Source organism: Salmo salar, chromosome 09, assembly GCF_965601325.2.
Source record: "Salmo salar chromosome 09, fSalSal1, whole genome shotgun sequence".
NCBI lineage: Eukaryota > Metazoa > Chordata > Actinopteri > Salmoniformes > Salmonidae > Salmo > Salmo salar.
This window is the reverse complement of record NC_138299.1, coordinates 112,502,347-112,511,200: the sequence shown is the minus strand read 5'-3', so window position 1 is coordinate 112,511,200 and position 8,854 is coordinate 112,502,347.

Here is an 8,854-nt window from a genome sequence, read left to right as displayed (position 1 = left end):
TGAGACACCTGATGTTACTGAGACACCTGATGTTGCTGAGACACCTGATGTTACTGAGACACCTGATGTTACTGAGACACCTGATGTTGCTGAGACACCTGATGTTACTGAGGCACCTGATGTTACTGAGAAACCTGATGTTACTGATGTTACTGAGACACCTGATGTTGCTGAGACACCTGATGTTACTGAGACACCTGATGTTTCTGAGACACCTGATGTTACTGAGACACCTGATGTTGCTGAGACAACTGATGTTACTGAGGAACCTGATGTTACTGAGACACCTGATGTTGCTGAGACACCTGATGTTACTGAGACACCTGATGTTGCTGAGACACCTGATGTTACTGAGACACCTGATGTTGCTGAGACACCTGATGTTACTGAGACACCTGATGTTACTGAGACACCTGATGTTGCTGAGACACCTGATGTTACTGAGGCACCTGATGTTACTGAGAAACCTGATGTTACTGATGTTACTGAGACACCTGATGTTGCTGAGACACCTGATGTTACTGAGACACCTGATGTTTCTGAGACACCTGATGTTACTGAGACACCTGATGTTGCTGAGACAACTGATGTTACTGAGGAACCTGATGTTACTGAGACACCTGATGTTGCTGAGACACCCGATGTTACTGATGTTACTGAGACACCTGTTGTTACTGAGACACCTGATGTTACTGAGGAACCTGATGTTACTGAGACACCTGATGTTGCTGAGACACCCGATGTTACTGATGTGACTGAGACACCTGATGTTACTGAGACACCTGATGTTACTGAGACAACTGATGTTGCTGAGACACCTGATGTTTCTGAGAGACCTGATGTTGCTGAGACACCTGATGTTACTGATGTTACTGAGACACCTGATGTTACTGAGACACCTGATGTTACTGAGACACCTGATGTTACTGAGACACCTGCTTTTGCTGAGACACCTGATGTTACTGAGACACCTGATGTTGCTGAGACACCTGATGTTACTGAGACACCTGATGTTGCTGAGACACCTGATGTTACTGAGACACCTGATGTTACTGAGACACCTGATGTTGCTGAGACACCTGATGTTACTGAGGAACCTGATGTTACTGAGACACCTGATGTTACTGATGTTACTGAGACACCTGATGTTGCTGAGACACCTGATGTTACTGAGACACCTGATGTTTCTGAGACACCTGATGTTACTGAGACACCTGATGTTGCTGAGACACCTGATGTTACTGAGACAACTGATGTTGCTGAGACACCTGATGTTGCTGACACACCTGATGTTACTGAGACAACTGATGTTGCTGAGACACCTGATGTTACTGAGACATCTGATGTTGCTGAGACACCTGATGTTGCTGACACACCTGATGTTACTGAGACAACTGATGTTACTGAGACACCTGATGTTGCTGAGACACCTGATGTTACTGAGGCACCTGATGTTACTGAGACACCTGATGTTACTGATGTTACTGAGACACCTGATGTTACTGAGACACCTGATGTTACTGAGACACCTGATGTTACTGAGGCACCTGATGTTACTGATGTTACTGAGACACCTGTTGTTACTGAGACACCTGATGTTACTGAGGAACCTGATGTTACTGAGACACCTGATGTTGCTGAGACACCCGATGTTACTGATGTGACTGAGACACCTGATGTTACTGAGACACCTGATGTTACTGAGACAACTGATGTTGCTGAGACACCTGATGTTTCTGAGAGACCTGATGTTGCTGAGACACCTGATGTTACTGATGTTACTGAGACACCTGATGTTACTGAGACACCTGATGTTACTGAGACACCTGCTTTTGCTGAGACACCTGATGTTACTGAGACACCTGATGTTGCTGAGACACCTGATGTTACTGAGACACCTGATGTTACTGAGACACCTGATGTTGCTGAGACACCTGATGTTACTGAGGAACCTGATGTTACTGAGACACCTGATGTTACTGATGTTACTGAGACACCTGATGTTGCTGAGACACCTGATGTTACTGAGACACCTGATGTTTCTGAGACACCTGATGTTACTGAGACACCTGATGTTGCTGAGACACCTGATGTTACTGAGACAACTGATGTTGCTGAGACACCTGATGTTGCTGACACACCTGATGTTACTGAGACAACTGATGTTGCTGAGACACCTGATGTTACTGAGACATCTGATGTTGCTGAGACACCTGATGTTGCTGACACACCTGATGTTACTGAGACAACTGATGTTACTGAGACACCTGATGTTGCTGAGACACCTGATGTTACTGAGGCACCTGATGTTACTGAGACACCTGATGTTACTGATGTTACTGAGACACCTGATGTTACTGAGACACCTGATGTTACTGAGACACCTGATGTTACTGAGGCACCTGATGTTACTGATGTTACTGAGACACCTGATGTTGCTGAGACACCTGATGTTACTGAGACACCTGATGTTTCTGAGACACCTGATGTTGCTGAGACACCTGATGTTTCTGAGACACCTGATGTTGCTGAGACACCTGATGTTACTGATGTTACTGAGACACCTGATGTTACTGAGACACCTGATGTTACTGAGACACCTGATGTTACTGAGACACCTGCTTTTGCTGAGACACCTGATGTTACTGAGACACCTGATGTTGCTGAGACACCTGATGTTACTGAGACACCTGATGTTGCTGAGACACCTGATGTTACTGAGACACCTGATGTTACTGAGACACCTGATGTTGCTGAGACACCTGATGTTACTGAGACACCTGATGTTACTGATGTTACTGAGACACCTGATGTTGCTGAGAGACCTGATGTTACTGAGACACCTGATGTTTCTGAGACACCTGATGTTACTGAGACACCTGATGTTGCTGAGACAACTGATGTTACTGAGGAACCTGATGTTACTGAGACACCTGATGTTGCTGAGACACCCGATGTTACTGACGTTACTGCGACACCTGATGTTACTGAGACACCTGATGTTACTGAGACACCTGATGTTGCTGAGACACCTTATGTTTCTGAGACACCTGATGTTGCTGAGACACCTGATGTTACTGAGACACCTGATGTTACTGAGGCACCTGATGTTACTGAGACACCTGATGTTGCTGAGACACCTGTTGTTACTGAGACACCTGATGTTACTGAGGAACCTGATGTTACTGAGACACCTGATGTTCCTGAGACACCCGATGTTACTGATGTGACTGAGACACCTGATGTTACTGAGACACCTGATGTTACTGAGACACCTGTTGTTGCTGAGACACCTGATGTTTTTGAGAGACCTGATGTTGCTGAGACACCTGATGTTACTGATGTTACTGAGACACCTGATGTTACTGAGACACCTGATGTTACTGAGACACCTGCTTTTGCTGAGACACCTGATGTTACTGAGACACCTGATGTTGCTGAGACACCTGATGTTACTGAGGCACCTGATGTTACTGAGACACCTGATGTTACTGATGTTACTGAGACACCTGATGTTGCTGAGAGACCTGATGTTACTGAGACACCTGATGTTTCTGAGACACCTGATGTTACTGAGACACCTGATGTTGCTGAGACAACTGATTTTACTGAGGAACCTGATGTTACTGAGACACCTGATGTTGCTGAGACACCCGATGTTACTGATGTTACTGAGACACCTGATGTTACTGAGACACCTGATGTTGCTGAGACACCTTATGTTTATGAGACACCTGATGTTGCTGAGACACCTGATGTTACTGAGACACCTGATGTTACTGAGACACCTGATGTTACTGAGGCACCTGATGTTACTGATGTTACTGAGACACCTGATGTTGCTGAGACACCTGATGTTACTGAGACACCTGATGTTTCTGAGACACCTGATGTTGCTGAGACACCTGATGTTTCTGAGACACCTGATGTTGCTGAGACACCTGATGTTACTGATGTTACTGAGACACCTGATGTTACTGAGACACCTGATGTTAATGAGACACCTGATGTTACTGAGACACCTGCTTTTGCTGAGACACCTGATGTTACTGAGACACCTGATGTTGCTGAGACACCTGATGTTACTGAGACACCTGATGTTGCTGAGACACCTGATGTTACTGAGACACCTGATGTTACTGAGACACCTGATGTTGCTGAGACACCTGATGTTACTGAGGCACCTGATGTTACTGAGACACCTGATGTTACTGATGTTACTGAGACACCTGATGTTGCTGAGACACCTGATGTTACTGAGACACCTGATGTTTCTGAGACACCTGATGTTACTGAGACACCTGATGTTGCTGAGACAACTGATGTTACTGAGACACCTGATGTTACTGATGTTACTGAGACACCTGATGTTGCTGAGAGACCTGATGTTACTGAGACACCTGATGTTTCTGAGACACCTGATGTTACTGAGACACCTGATGTTGCTGAGACAACTGATGTTACTGAGGAACCTGATGTTACTGAGACACCTGATGTTGCTGAGACACCCGATGTTACTGACGTTACTGCGACACCTGATGTTACTGAGACACCTGATGTTACTGAGACACCTGATGTTGCTGAGACACCTTATGTTTCTGAGACACCTGATGTTGCTGAGACACCTGATGTTACTGAGACACCTGATGTTACTGAGGCACCTGATGTTACTGAGACACCTGATGTTGCTGAGACACCTGTTGTTACTGAGACACCTGATGTTACTGAGGAACCTGATGTTACTGAGACACCTGATGTTCCTGAGACACCCGATGTTACTGATGTGACTGAGACACCTGATGTTACTGAGACACCTGATGTTACTGAGACACCTGTTGTTGCTGAGACACCTGATGTTTCTGAGAGACCTGATGTTGCTGAGACACCTGATGTTACTGATGTTACTGAGACACCTGATGTTACTGAGACACCTGATGTTACTGAGACACCTGCTTTTGCTGAGACACCTGATGTTACTGAGACACCTGATGTTGCTGAGACACCTGATGTTACTGAGGCACCTGATGTTACTGAGACACCTGATGTTACTGATGTTACTGAGACACCTGATGTTGCTGAGAGACCTGATGTTACTGAGACACCTGATGTTTCTGAGACACCTGATGTTACTGAGACACCTGATGTTGCTGAGACAACTGATTTTACTGAGGAACCTGATGTTACTGAGACACCTGATGTTGCTGAGACACCCGATGTTACTGATGTTACTGAGACACCTGATGTTACTGAGACACCTGATGTTGCTGAGACACCTTATGTTTATGAGACACCTGATGTTGCTGAGACACCTGATGTTACTGAGACACCTGATGTTACTGAGACACCTGATGTTACTGAGGCACCTGATGTTACTGATGTTACTGAGACACCTGATGTTGCTGAGACACCTGATGTTACTGAGACACCTGATGTTTCTGAGACACCTGATGTTGCTGAGACACCTGATGTTTCTGAGACACCTGATGTTGCTGAGACACCTGATGTTACTGATGTTACTGAGACACCTGATGTTACTGAGACACCTGATGTTAATGAGACACCTGATGTTACTGAGACACCTGCTTTTGCTGAGACACCTGATGTTACTGAGACACCTGATGTTGCTGAGACACCTGATGTTACTGAGACACCTGATGTTGCTGAGACACCTGATGTTACTGAGACACCTGATGTTACTGAGACACCTGATGTTGCTGAGACACCTGATGTTACTGAGGCACCTGATGTTACTGAGACACCTGATGTTACTGATGTTACTGAGACACCTGATGTTGCTGAGACACCTGATGTTACTGAGACACCTGATGTTTCTGAGACACCTGATGTTACTGAGACACCTGATGTTGCTGAGACAACTGATGTTACTGAGGAACCTGATGTTACTGAGACACCTGATGTTGCTGAGACACCCGATGTTACTGATGTTACTGAGACACCTGTTGTTACTGAGACACCTGATGTTACTGAGGAACCTGATGTTACTGAGACACCTGATGTTGCTGAGACACCCGATGTTACTGATGTGACTGAGACACCTGATGTTACTGAGACACCTGATGTTACTGAGACAACTGATGTTGCTGAGACACCTGATGTTTCTGAGAGACCTGATGTTGCTGAGACACCTGATGTTACTGATGTTACTGAGACACCTGATGTTACTGAGACACCTGATGTTACTGAGACACCTGATGTTACTGAGACACCTGCTTTTGCTGAGACACCTGATGTTACTGAGACACCTGATGTTGCTGAGACACCTGATGTTACTGAGACACCTGATGTTGCTGAGACACCTGATGTTACTGAGACACCTGATGTTACTCAGACACCTGATGTTACTGAGGAACCTGATGTTACTGAGACACCTGATGTTACTGATGTTACTGAGACACCTGATGTTGCTGAGACACCTGATGTTACTGAGACACCTGATGTTTCTGAGACACCTGATGTTACTGAGACACCTGATGTTGCTGAGACACCTGATGTTACTGAGACAACTGATGTTGCTGAGACACCTGATGTTGCTGACACACCTGATGTTACTGAGACAACTGATGTTGCTGAGACACCTGATGTTACTGAGACATCTGATGTTGCTGAGACACCTGATGTTGCTGACACACCTGATGTTACTGAGACAACTGATGTTACTGAGACACCTGATGTTGCTGAGACACCTGATGTTACTGAGGCACCTGATGTTACTGAGACACCTGATGTTACTGATGTTACTGAGACACCTGATGTTACTGAGACACCTGATGTTACTGAGACACCTGATGTTACTGAGGCACCTGATGTTACTGATGTTACTGAGACACCTGATGTTGCTGAGACACCTGATGTTACTGAGACACCTGATGTTTCTGAGACACCTGATGTTGCTGAGACACCTGATGTTTCTGAGACACCTGATGTTGCTGAGACACCTGATGTTACTGATGTTACTGAGACACCTGATGTTACTGAGACACCTGATGTTACTGAGACACCTGATGTTACTGAGACACCTGCTTTTGCTGAGACACCTGATGTTACTGAGACACCTGATGTTGCTGAGACACCTGATGTTACTGAGACACCTGATGTTGCTGAGACACCTGATGTTACTGAGACACCTGATGTTACTGAGACACCTGATGTTGCTGAGACACCTGATGTTACTGAGGCACCTGATGTTACTGAGACACCTGATGTTACTGATGTTACTGAGACACCTGATGTTGCTGAGAGACCTGATGTTACTGAGACACCTGATGTTTCTGAGACACCTGATGTTACTGAGACACCTGATGTTGCTGAGACAACTGATGTTACTGAGGAACCTGATGTTACTGAGACACCTGATGTTGCTGAGACACCCGATGTTACTGATGTTACTGAGACACCTGATGTTACTGAGACACCTGATGTTACTGAGACACCTGATGTTGCTGAGACACCTTATGTTTCTGAGACACCTGATGTTGCTGAGACACCTGATGTTACTGAGACACCTGATGTTACTGAGGCACCTGATGTTACTGAGACACCTGATGTTGCTGAGACACCTGTTGTTACTGAGACACCTGATGTTACTGAGGAACCTGATGTTACTGAGACACCTGATGTTCCTGAGACACCCGATGTTACTGATGTGACTGAGACACCTGATGTTACTGAGACACCTGATGTTACTGAGACACCTGTTGTTGCTGAGACACCTGATGTTTCTGAGAGACCTGATGTTGCTGAGACACCTGATGTTACTGATGTTACTGAGACACCTGATGTTACTGAGACACCTGATGTTACTGAGACACCTGCTTTTGCTGAGACACCTGATGTTACTGAGACACCTGATGTTGCTGAGACACCTGATGTTACTGAGGCACCTGATGTTACTGAGACACCTGATGTTACTGATGTTACTGAGACACCTGATGTTGCTGAGACACCTGATGTTACTGAGACACCTGATGTTTCTGAGACACCTGATGTTGCTGAGACACCTGATGTTTCTGAGACACCTGATGTTGCTGAGACACCTGATGTTACTGATGTTACTGAGACACCTGATGTTACTGAGACACCTGATGTTAATGAGACACCTGATGTTACTGAGACACCTGATGTTACTGAGACACCTGATGTTGCTGAGACACCTGATGTTACTGAGACACCTGATGTTGCTGAGACACCTGATGTTACTGAGACACCTGATGTTACTGAGACACCTGATGTTGCTGAGACACCTGATGTTACTGAGGCACCTGATGTTACTGAGACACCTGATGTTACTGATGTTACTGAGACACCTGATGTTGCTGAGACACCTGATGTTACTGAGACACCTGATGTTTCTGAGACACCTGATGTTACTGAGACACCTGATGTTGCTGAGACAACTGATGTTACTGAGGAACCTGATGTTACTGAGACACCTGATGTTGCTGAGACACCCGATGTTACTGATGTTACTGAGACACCTGTTGTTACTGAGACACCTGATGTTACTGAGGAACCTGATGTTACTGAGACACCTGATGTTGCTGAGACACCCGATGTTACTGATGTGACTGAGACACCTGATGTTACTGAGACACCTGATGTTACTGAGACAACTGATGTTGCTGAGACACCTGATGTTTCTGAGAGACCTGATGTTGCTGAGACACCTGATGTTACTGATGTTACTGAGACACCTGATGTTACTGAGACACCTGATGTTACTGAGACACCTGATGTTACTGAGACACCTGCTTTTGCTGAGACACCTGATGTTACTGAGACACCTGATGTTGCTGAGACACCTGATGTTACTGAGACACCTGATGTTGCTGAGACA